At 42.1% G+C, this 12,295-nt stretch overlaps 1 long non-coding RNA gene across 1 annotated transcript in view; it reads right to left on the bottom strand.

Moving 5' to 3' along the window:
* LOC308476250 overlaps nucleotides 1-6,345 on the bottom strand; it is a 28,112-nt gene extending 21,767 nt beyond the window's left edge. The window contains exon 1 of the long non-coding RNA XR_013985807.1: nucleotides 5,913-6,345. This is a non-coding gene — a long non-coding RNA (uncharacterized lncRNA). The remainder of the gene's footprint in view (nucleotides 1-5,912) is intronic.
* Between the last annotated feature and the right edge of the window lie 5,950 nt (nucleotides 6,346-12,295).

Genomic DNA, 12,295 nt, shown 5'->3' on the forward strand with positions numbered 1-12,295 from the left:
CATCATATAAAGAATTATATCATTAAAATTTGGGGCTACAGAGTTCAGAAGCAAGATGAAAGCATTTCCCTTTTTGCAGTGGTTAGTTAAAACTGCCTTTAGCTTATAACAACAGTAATTTCAATTGTAATGAATAGTTTCAGCTAGCGTTTGGAAGAAGTATAATCCTTGGTATATAAATATCAGTAAGTCGTGCTGTCAGTGTCTGATGTGGTTGTTCTGTTTGAACATTGCGGCAGTTGTTCCTGCTTAAGTTGGACCTCCCTAAGATATCCTGTTTTCTGAAAGTTTCCTGCTGTGAGTAATTCTTAATCAGTATATCCCTCAAAAGCTGAGTAGTTCAAGAGTGCCATCTTGAGGTGCAATATGCTGAATGAATGAGCAATGACTGGCAGTCTTTGTAAAGTTGGAGGAATGTTTGCCAGCTCCTTAAATGGCGAATTAAGAATAAACAAACAAATGCACAGGTTTAACTCACTTCATTTCCGAATAGCCAGAAACATTATTTATTTGAACATTATTGCTGGGTGTTTGGAAGCACTGTAACGTGAATCAAGGACCCACCCTATTTTCTACATTTGTAGTGCACAAGATGCCCTCGTGTAATCACCACCCCAAGTGCTTGGATTGGAGTGGGGGTGGGGAGAGAGAGAGAGAAGGATGCCATTTGGATAAGAGCAACTCCAGTATGTTCCAAACACCTGGTGGAAATATAATATCCTAATAAACAAATAGTGGGGTAAAGAGAGTCAAAAGAGATATTAATGGACATTTTGCTGATTAAGGGTCAGCATGGCATCAACAATCAACATGGTCAGGCAGAGTGCTCAGTCACAACAGCACTGTGCACTTTTCTTTTACCATTTCAACCCTTTTTTCCACTCTTTCTTGGGTCTAACAAACAACTGTAATGGTAACAAGAAGCACTCCATGTACAGTGGTACCTCGGGTTACATACGATTCAAGTTACATATGCTTCAGGTTACAGACTCCGCTAACCCAGAAATAGTACATCGGGTTAATAACTTTGCTTCAGGATGAGAACAGAAATCGTGCTCCGGCGGCGCAACAGCAGCAGGAGGCCCCATTAGCTAAAGCGGTGCTTCAGGTTAAGAACAGTTTCAGGTTAAGAACGGACCTCAGGAACGAATTAAGTACTTAACCAGAGGTACCATTGTATTCCCGCCCCGCCCGCCAAAAAACCCTGGCAATACATGGAGTCAGCACTGGTTGGGGCTGACTACTGGGAACCAGCACACAAATAAATATTCATGCAGTAAGGCCTAGTCACCAAATGACTATCTGGACCCAGTCTCAGCTCTAGTATAGCCCTACAGAGGATCTACACCTCAGGTTTGCACAGTGGTATCTCGGGTTAAGAACTTAATTCGTTCCAGAGGTCTGTTCTTAACCTGAAACTGTTCTTAACCTGAGGTACCACTTTAGCTAATGGAGCCTCCTGCTGCCGCTGCGCCGTTGCTGCATGATTTCTGTTCTCATCCTGAAGCAAAGTTCTTAACCTGAGGTAATATTTCTGGGTTACTGGAGTCTGTAACCTGAAGCGTATGTAACCTGAAGCATACGTAACCCGAGGTACCACTGTATGTTGGTGTGAGGCAAGTCAGTACAAAATCTTGAGAAGCGCTGGCCAGGAACATGGCCTATGGTGAATCTGTAGCAGGTGGGGGAGGTTCCCACCCCCCTTACTGGCAGAGTTCCTTTCCAAAAAAAAGGAATAACAGGTTGCTCCCTGACAAGATGGCAGGCCTCATGCCTCCCCTGAATCTGTCCAACTGTATGTGCAGAAGGCTGCAGGGAAGAGAAGGGAAAACTTTCCATCTGTAAACTCCCTTATTGTATCTTAGGATCCAAGCCAGGGAATCTATCTTTACCTGATTCAGGTAGGTAGCTGTGTTGGTCTGACGCAGTTGGGGAAAAAATAAAAATTGTCCAGTAGCACCTTAGAGACCAACTAAGTTTGTTCTGGGTATAAGCTTTCGTGTGCATGCACACTTCTTCAGATACAAAAAATGTGCATGCACACGAAAGCATATATTTACCTGCTCTTGGATTTTCAAAAAATTGAAGTCTGGCTCATTAAGAGACATTTGTGTAAACGCTTCCCTTATTACAGCTTCACTAAAGCCCTGCAGACAGTGATTTGACTGGTATGCGCCAAGGGACACAGTCTCCCTTGTTCTTCCCACACCTTGCCAATCAGTGGGTCAAGAGACAATCCCTCCCCCCACATCCCTGATACATGCTGTCACTTTCTTATTTGCCTAAGGCTCCATCTCTCGTGCAAGCAGCATCATCCTGCCTCAATGGCCACTGTTTTCCCCACCTCTCTTGTACCACCACATTATCCCTGCCCTTGACTGACACTTGTGTCCTGGGGGGCTCTCACTACACCCCACCCCACTTTTCCCTGATGCACACCCTGTTCGGGGCAAAGCATCACTGCGCAAGGACAATACAGTACAAACACATTAATAGAGCCAATAGTAATATAAAAAAAAGTCTTTGTGGGCTCAGGATTTCTTTATTTTTTTTAAAAAAGCAGAGTAGAGTACTCCCAACTGCAGAAGGGAACACACAGCCAAATATATATCAAAGGAGAATTTTCCTGCTGTAAACCTAAGAACAATTTGTCTTTCTCTATTTAAACCATCACTATTATAATTTGCTGTAGCAGATAAAAGAACAGTCTCTGAAAATGTTTATGAAGGAAAATAAACAACATCATTAGCATTTGTACAAAATGTTTCTTGAAGAAAGAAACCCAATTATTTTGTTATAATGCTTCTTATTAGCAACAGCTGTTTCCCAAAAGGCTTGTATAGTAGCATCAATCAACCAACATCAGAGAACATGTTATCTACTTAGCAGTAATTTTTTTTTTTTAAAAAAGGCAAACACTTAATGCGAAAACAATAATTTGCTTTTGGAGGCTGTGAACATGCACAGCCACATAAGCCACTGATTTAATAAATAAAAACAAGAACCAGTATTTGGAAATAGGTATACAGAAAGGCTGTTCTTGAACTGCTGGAGTGCAAAAAATGGGGGGGGGGGACACAACCGCTTATTAACAAGTCAGTGCTTACTACATGTAGCTACTTAACTTTAAGCAAGTGGAAAGGCAGTCCAGGCTCCCTGTGGAAGGCTACTTTCACCAGCATCACTGCTTTTGCGGATTTCTAAGAACTGTGGTTTCCAGGAGCAGAGAAACAGTGGGGTTACCTTGTGGTTGGAGGCTACAGACAACTGCCTTGGTTGGCTTACAGTAAATAAATAAAAAAAAATCTGTGGAACATGTTGGGATACAATGTTGATTGGTGCATCAAAACTTTCAGGAAAAAATGTGTAAAATATTTGACAGAGATATGGGAAATTGTCCTGGAAGGGTTATGATACCCCCTGAGAAGAAGGTTACATTTCAGGGGAAGTTTAGATTTTATGTTAGCCTCACAAGAAATTGCTTCTCTTCATTTTCACCAAGGTCAGATATACATTCGCTTTTATCTCCATCGGTATCAGAATTTAGTTGAAACTGTTTTATTTGTACAATTGTTTTAATATACAGTAATTGTTTTTACTGTTTTTGTATAGGCAGCTATTTAAACATATACGGTAATCTTGTATGGAGTTTTATTTTTTTGTTATTGTGTAATCACTTTGAAATGCAGCCCCCAGCCCTGTGCCATGATTGCTGCTGGACTCTGGGGCCTCACTTCCTTCTGGCCCAAAGCCTTGCACAAGCCTTTAGGGCTTCCCTCTTTCTGACAGTTTACTGCTTTGCAGGCCTTGGCTATGAATAACAATTGCCGCTTAGCTGCTGCATGTTAGGATTTGCTTGTGGACCTTGGTGAAACTGAATAACTATTTTTCTTAATTTCAAGGGGTTTACTAGGAAGACCGTGTATACTCCTTAGGTGGTAGTAAAATGCTGGTTACTGTTTCATTGGCTTTCTTTTAAAGCAGGAACACAAAAGTTCATTTCCTTATTAATATTGATTTATGATAATAAAATTCACATTTTTTCAGTCCACCAACATCTCAACATCCAAGAGATTACTTACTGAACTCCTTGTTGTATTTCCCAATAAATGTTAAATAATCAGCATAACATCTTCCTGCAAGAATAATAATAATAATAATAATGATAATAATAATAATAATAATAATATAATAATAATTCACTCAAAACAGAATCAATATATCTTGTTAAAAAGCAGCAATATTTCTAACAGCTTGGATAGAGCCAAATGTATAGTCAGAAAAGCGAAGGTAAAAGAGGCAGATCTGAAACAGCAACTAAAACAATTGTGAGGTGGGGGTTGAAAGACGGGTCTTATTTATAATAGCAACTATATTTAAAGTGGTCTGACATGGCTGATCTGAAAGCATCCACCAGATGAATCATAACACAGAAAATGCACAAGAATCTCAGAGCTGCAAAACGAAGCTGGTGTTCAAAGTTTTAACAGAACTAGTTATAAAGCTATTATCTGTTTACTCATCTTCCAGCAGAGTTATTTCCTCCTTGTTCAAAGTAGTGCCGGACTACAGAAGTTGCGAGCAGGACTATGCACTCATCCATAATGGCGAAAAGCCACAGAATTTACAGCTCTCCTCTCCGCTAAACCACATCACACAATCACTGTCTTCATTGTGTGGATGAGTTTGGCCCACTTATGACTGAAACTCGTGTTTATTCATTGCTACCTTTCTGTCACAAAATATCTACCCACCTCTCCAGTGTGATGCCACTGAGGCAAAAAGTAAATAGAAGGCATGGCACTGTGTGTGGCTGACACATTTTCACCCATTAAGTTTTATGGTTGAGTGAGGAGAAGGGATTTGAATTCAGGACACCACAGTTCTTGTCCAGTTACTTTCCCACACTGACTTCCTTTGCATTCAGAGAAAAGGGGCAATGCCTTGGACCCCCAAAGGGTTCTTGGATTAGTGAAAGTTTTAAAGGTTAGTTAATGGAAAGTAATAATATTTTCCCTGCTTGTAACACCTTTAATGTTTGCTTTTGTTACCTTCACAGTGTGATTTTGGGCTTCTGTTACTGATGCCACAAAGGCATAACATAAACATAGAGTATAATGAATCCAGAAACAACAGTAATAGCAAGAACTTCAAATGACTAGCTTGAAGAAGCGAAGCATTGACACTGGTGTTTTTTGCAAACATTATTTAAGTGTGGGTTTGCAATTTATCCACAGGGACTATACCTTGTCGCAAAACATTAACATCCCTCATTGTACTCATAATCCCCTGAGTCATGGTACTATGGTTTGCTTGCAGAAATATTTGGCCAGTACATCCATTGAATACTTATCAGAAATGTATTGAAACCATAGTTTAGTGTTACAACAATGAGTCCAGCCTTTCCCTGAACCATTAGGAGTTTGGAAGGCTTCCATTTTAAATTCACCCCAGCTCGTTAGTGGAAAGCAGCCAAGCTGGAAACCAAAGTTTATGACTATTATTTTCACAAGCCATAGGCTGCCCAAAACCTCACCCTTGGTTTTGCATTTCATCTGAATGCAGTCAGTGTCTTCTGTAAATTAGAAGAACCAGAAAGAACCGCCACAAGCTTTTACTATTCTGACATGTTGCACAATGGAGGAAGAAGGGTTTAACGGGTGTTTTAATTACTAACATACTTTGCAAAGAGGTTGACCACTTGGTCTATTTTTTTTTTTGCATTTAATCACTTCCTCAAAATCTCTCTCTCTCTCTCTCTCTCTCTCTCTTTACACTACTGCTCCAGCAGAGATTAAGCCTCATGTCTAACAAAAAAAATAAGACATCATACAGCTATCCTAGTGACTCCATCAGAAAAGTTAGAATTCCAATTTAAAGCAGGAATACTTCAATTATAGCTAAAAACTCACCATGCAGAAGCAATTAGGATCTCCCCTGGCCAGTTTGGCGCCCAGCTTGCCTTCCGCGTGTTTCACATGCAATCCCATTGATGGGAAATTTACTTTGTAGGTCACAGCCCTCGGTCTCCCCTGTAAATAGTTGGAAAGCATTAGAGTTGGTTGCTAGGTAACTCCCCCTGCTTTCTGCCTTCTCCTTCTGGAGCTGGCAGAGAAGCCAGCCAAAGCGAGAGTTCAGCCGCTTTCCACTCCCAGGACGGGAGCTTGCTGCCTTCTCTCCTTCAACACAGCTCGGCTTGCCTCTGCCAGATCTTGCAAGAGGCAGCTTCCCACTTAGGAACTGGCCACAAAATGCCCCTCCAAGCGCTTGACCAAGACAGGGCCTTTAAAATATAAACAATTCTGCCAAGTACAGTCAGGGAATCATAGCGCTCAAAGGCACCACCCCTGCAACAAGTCAAGCCCTTCCACTAACCACAGATCTGTGTATACAGTCGAGAGGGTATAATGCACTGCTATCGTGATACAACTAAGGGAAGTTCGGGGTCTTTCTTCAACAAATTTATACAGACATACACAACATTTTAATGGGATATTTTATATTTTCAAACCAATGTATAACAATGTAGCACTTGGCTCACAACTTCCCTAATCCAAGGGTGATATCTGAGGTTAGTCATGGTCAGGGCAGACCCAGTAAAATCAATGATTTTATATCAGTTGGTCGACTCAGAGCATGGTTAATACTGGATTTCACCCCACAACTATAGGAAAGAGAACTAGAGAGTAGAAAACACACACCATAGCAATCACCTTTCAAATCCTGCTCCAAATCATGGGAGTTTTACATTAAACTTCCCTTTACAGAGAAGTGAGAAATTCAAATCCAAACCTGCTAGGTTTCCAGTTGAACCCTGTAAAACAAAGATAGAACAGAGCACACCAAAAAAGCATATAAGATAAAAGCTTCTTTGAACCCACCCTTTCCTTTGTTTACCAAGCTGAGCCGAGCTGTTAGGGGCCTAATTATCCCAAATAAATAGCTGCTGCTGAATTTCAGCAATATAACTACCTCAGAAGGAGGAGGGGGAAGATTCCTCCTCCACCATCTTGGCATCCAAATGCCTCAGAAAATTTTTTTTTACTGAGCATGAGCAGCAAAATCTTCCCATTCCCCACTTTCCCACTCTATGGAATTCTGCAGCACCCACTATATTGCTATAAAATGCTCATGCTGGGGACTGTCAGCCTGGTGTTCCTGTGTGTCCTTCTAGGCATCTCTCTCTCTGGCCCTTGTGCCTCGTCCTAGGCAATGCCCCACCTCAGGTAATGTCCCTTACGGATAATCCTGTTTAACACTTGCTCAGGTGCTCTTGCCAAGTTGGAATGTGTCCTTGAATTGTAAAAAGTCATCTTACTTCCTAGATGAATAATAGTGAGCAGTGTGTTCCAGGACCGTGTGGAGGGGGGGGGGTGCAGTCAGCTACACTTGCCCTGGACCCTGGAAGGCTATGCTGGCTAGTGCGGGGACAGAGACCTTCTTATTTTTGAATTTACCCTGGTGCACAGGCCTGGTGTGTGAAGAAAACTTTTGACTCAAATGTAGCCTACTGGACAAAGGTAAGAGCCACATCCATTGCTCTGTCCACTTTTGCCTCAATATCTGACAGAAATTTTGAAATAATTACTATAATCAAAGTAGGTGGCGCTGTGGTCTAAACCACTGAGCCTAGGGTTTGCCAATCGTAAAGTCGGTGGTTCGAATCCCCGCGACGGGGTGAGCTCCCGTTGTTTAGTCCCAGCTCCTGCCAACCTAGCAGTTCGAAAGCATGTCAAAGTGCAAGTAGATAAATAGGTACTGCTCCGGCGGGAAGGTAAATGGCGTTTCCGTGAGCTGCTCTGGTTTTGCCAGAAGCGGCTTAGTCATGCTGGCCACATGACCCGGAAAACCTGTCTGCGGACAAACGTCAGCTCCCTCAGCCAGTAAAGCGAGATGAGTGCCACAACCCCCAGAGTCATTTGCAGCTGGACTTAACTGTCGGGGTCCTTTACCTTTACCTTTTAAGTAGAAATACAGCACATATTAGTACAATTGTGGGGGAGACAAGGACCATGTGATCTACGGCTGCAGGCAGGCACACCATATTTTAAAGCACATGACTTCCCCTGACTAATCATGGAAACGGTAGTTTGTTAATGGTGCTGGGAATTGTAGCTTTGTGAGGGGCAAGCTACAGTTCCCAGTTTCTTTGAGGGAAGCCACATGCTTTAAAAATGGATGGTATGTAGGTAGGCTGTCTGTCTGCTCAATCCAGGTACAAAGTGATGGTGGGCAAATTCAAATCCCCTGGTCTCCCTTTTTTTGGCTCTATCTTTAAACCAAACTGGGCCTGGACAATGCTCCAAATAGAGGATTGTCCTCCATAAAGCAGGGCACAGGGCACCCTATAAAAGGCACTTCAGGCAGCAGGGCAGGAAACTAGCTCTGCTTCACATATGGGAGAGCCCCCAGTAGTCAAAGTAGGCAGACACAGAAGCCTTTTTCATAGGTTTATGGAGGGAAAGTGTGCTGGGGAAGGTGGGTATGTTGCAGCAGCTGGACCAACCACTGACCGGCATGCATTGAATCCACTGTGTCCAGTCCCCCATGTGCATACCTACTGTAGTGTAGTACATGCTTGCCCATATAACTAGCAATCCTTCTTTCCTGATCACATGTATAGAACTGATTGCATGGGCAATATCACATTGTGTTGGTGTGGTTGGATGTGACTGAACAAGGGAGAAGGGCTATGGTCTAATTCAGAATAAGGCAGAGTCGTGCATTATTATTATTCACAGAGGTTCCCAAACTGTGGTCTGTGGACCACCAGTGGTCCATGAACTTCATGAAGGTGGTCTGCAGCATTTCTGTAAAAAAAAAAATAAAACAATTAAAAATCATACTGCATCTAGCACTGTGAATTGCAATTGCTGCAGCAGGCAGAACAATCATTCAGTTGTCCTCCAAGACCTTCAGTAATTTTCAAGTGGTCCAATGTGGGATTGGGGAGCCACTTGTGTACAGGAATGGAGGAAATGGGGTGGAGACGAACTAAGGCTGCAGTCTTACACTTACTCCATGGGGCTTCCGGGTAGAGATGGACATAAATGCCAAGACCAGTAATTAGGGTTACTAGTCCACCTGGAGGCATTGACAGCTTGCCTTATATAGAGTCAAATCACCAATCTACCTTAGCTCAGAATTGCCTATATTGACTGGCAGCACCCCAGGGCTCTTTTCTAGCCCTGCCTGGAGATGCTGGGGGGGGGGTTGAACCTGGGGTCTTCTGCATACAAATTATTGGCTCTAGCCCCTTCCCCCTTTTTTTTTTTTAAAAAAAACTTTTTAAAAAACTGCTCTTTTCAGTTCACTAATGAATGAACAGCATACCTAACAAGGCCCAACCTCTGTCAACCTCAATAAAGATCACTACAGCCTGGGTGCTCAATGAGGCATTCAGCTTGGAAGCGAAAGAAGACTAGAGCAACTTTAAATCTCTATAAAAAGAGAGAGATTTAACTGCTGTGTGTGTGTATTCCAGTCACTTTTAATAGTTAAACCCAGGAGTTGAGTGCTAACAAAACTGTAGCCAAAATGGATCCACTGAGAAACAAGAGGGGGAGTATCAGCATGCTTATGGGTACCACAAAGTCTTAAAAAAGCCACCCCTCTTTTAAAAAAACAACAACAAACCACCAAAATCTAAAAGGGCAACCCTCCTCCCCAAAGCAGCTGAATGTGGCATGAGCATACAGTGGTACCTCGGGTTAAGAACTTAATTCGTTCTGGAGGTCCGTTCTTAACCTGAAACTCTTCTTAACCTGAGGTACCACTTTAGCTAATGGGGCCTCCCGCTGCTGCCACCGTGCGGTTTCTGTTCTCATCCTGAGGTTAGTGGAGTCTGTAACCTGAAGCATCTGTAACCTGAGATACCACTGTACTCAACAAGCGCAGAATGTAGAGCAGAGCTGAATGCAGCTCTCCAGACCATTCTGAGTGCTTTAAATACATTTCCATTGTTTCCTCACTTGTCGTTTGCCGCCCTGGGCTCCTTTGGGAGGAAGGGGGGGGTATAAGTTTGATAATATAAACAAACAAATTCCATCCTGTCCTCAGTACTCACCCCAAGCTGCAACACTTCCCAGCTCCACCGCCTTCTGCACGAGTCACCAACTCTGTTTTCCACCTTCCTTGAGTGCTTTTGCCCGACTGGAATATATCCTTGAACTCTGATGACACTTGTCTGGAAAGAGGGAGCTATGTGAATACCGTATGTAGTGGAAAAAGCCAACTCTGCAAAGGCAAAATTCACATTCGTTGCTCTGCCTGCTTTGGCCTCTGGTGCTGCCCATTCCTGGCATGTGGACCCCTGAAGATTGGCATGTAGAGAAAGTGGTCCTGGGTCTGAAAATGGTTCCACACCCGATGTAAACTGAAGGCTGGAAAAGGGAGAAAATAATGGAGGGTGGGCGAGAGGAAGGCTGGAATCCTGAACAGGAGCCCCCCAGTTTTATGTGGGAGAATACAGTGTCACATTGTGTTGTAAGTCCCTTTGCGTAGTGACACTATCCCAACTATGCTTGCTGGAGTTTCCAGCAGACAATCAACACTTGAAATCCACAGCCTTTGCTTGCTAAGTTCCTACCTGCTAATGCTGCCCTAGCAGAAGCCAAAGAAAAACAAGTTCATAAAGCTGAACCAAAAAGTTTTAGATGTGTCTTGTTTTTTCGCATTTGGCCTCTATTTCCGTGGAAACTGAAGAACAAACTGGAACCAGCAGATGACACGGATTGTGCTGCTGGTGGCTTGTTCAACTTCCATTTCCATGGAAACTGATGCAAAATGGGGTGGAGAGAGAGGAGAGAAGGTAAAGGTTCATACAGACAACATTTTAGAAGTAGCTGTTTCTTCCTTCCACTTTTCTAGTCCTATGAAATAGCAAGGCCCTGAAGATGCTCTATATGAGAGCCTGTGGAAATGAAGGGTCACCTGTGCTTTCGCGTGATTTTTAATTTTCCAAAGAAAATGCAGTATGCAGAACATTGCTTCATAAGCTTTGCTTGCATAGAAACCTTTTAACTGCAAACAAACAAACAAACAAACAGAGGCGAGAATAGCATACAATCGTAGTGTGAAATCAGAAACTTATCAAGGCCAAGTATGAAGAAATGTTTATATAAGCTTCATCATCACAGGTGATTATTTACACAACCTATTAAAAATATTAATGGTGCAACATTACGAATGCTTACTCAGAAGCCAAGTCCCACTGTATGAAGTGGTGTGTATTCGGAAAGAAGCGTGCACAGGATTGCAGCATCAAGCAATAAGAAGCTTCCCCTACCAAGCCCAAAAATCAAAATAATGCTGCTTCAAGCTGTTTTTACTCCTTGCAACTGTTTTAATGCTGTTTTATTCTTTTAAAAACTGTTACTGGATTTTAAATAGCTTTATGTCTTGTGGCCTTAAATACCACTATTTTATTTTTTTTGTTATTATTTCTGGTTTCCATTGCACATACCTCTCTTACTTTTTCTTTCCCTTCCACTTTTATTTTTTAACTTGCCACCACCTTTTTGTAATGGCCTTCATTTTCAATGAATTCCTTCCCTTTCCCAGCTTGTAGTGCTATTTGTTCAGAGTTTTTTAAAGCAGCAGCAGCAACAACAACAACACAATAAAATATTAATTACCGCTGTGAGAGGAACCCATGGAAAAGCAGCTAAATACCTAAAGAACACCTCAGTCTGCTAGTGTTATATGCCCATAGTTAAACCATGGAGGAAAAACCCTAAGCATGTGGAAATTCTCTTTTTAAATCTTTTGAACAACTCCTGGCCCACAGCTGAGCCTGTAGCGCCAAGAAAAACACTGAGGAAGCATCTTTTCCTCTGGCATCATGTACCTTTCATTTTTAAAAAACAAAAATGCTTTGTGTTCCTAGAAATATGACCCTCTGCTATTTTGCTTCCTTTTGCTCTTGTTTGTTTGCAGGGTCCTATTTGTTAGCTGCTTTGACGGCACATATTTATTTAAAATATTTATATCCTGCCCTTAAAGTCCTCCGGGTGGCTAACAATCAAAGACAACAAACACAGAAAGTAAAATAAAAATCATTAAAAAATATAAAAGCAGGTTCAGATCTAGATATAGAGGTAACACAACATTTTGCAGAATAAATAATAATAATAATAAGTAGTAGTAGTAGTAGTAGTAGTAGCAGTAGCTAAAAGGTCTAATAAGATTGAAAGGTGCCAAGAAAAACCTAAAAGAAAGGTCTAAACAAGCCTTTTGGGGAGGACTTATTTCTGGGGAGGTGCAACTACCAAAAAGACCCTATATCACGCTGCAC

This window comes from Podarcis pityusensis (assembly GCF_964106645.2).
Source record: "Podarcis pityusensis genome assembly, chromosome: 4".
NCBI lineage: Eukaryota > Metazoa > Chordata > Lepidosauria > Squamata > Lacertidae > Podarcis > Podarcis pityusensis.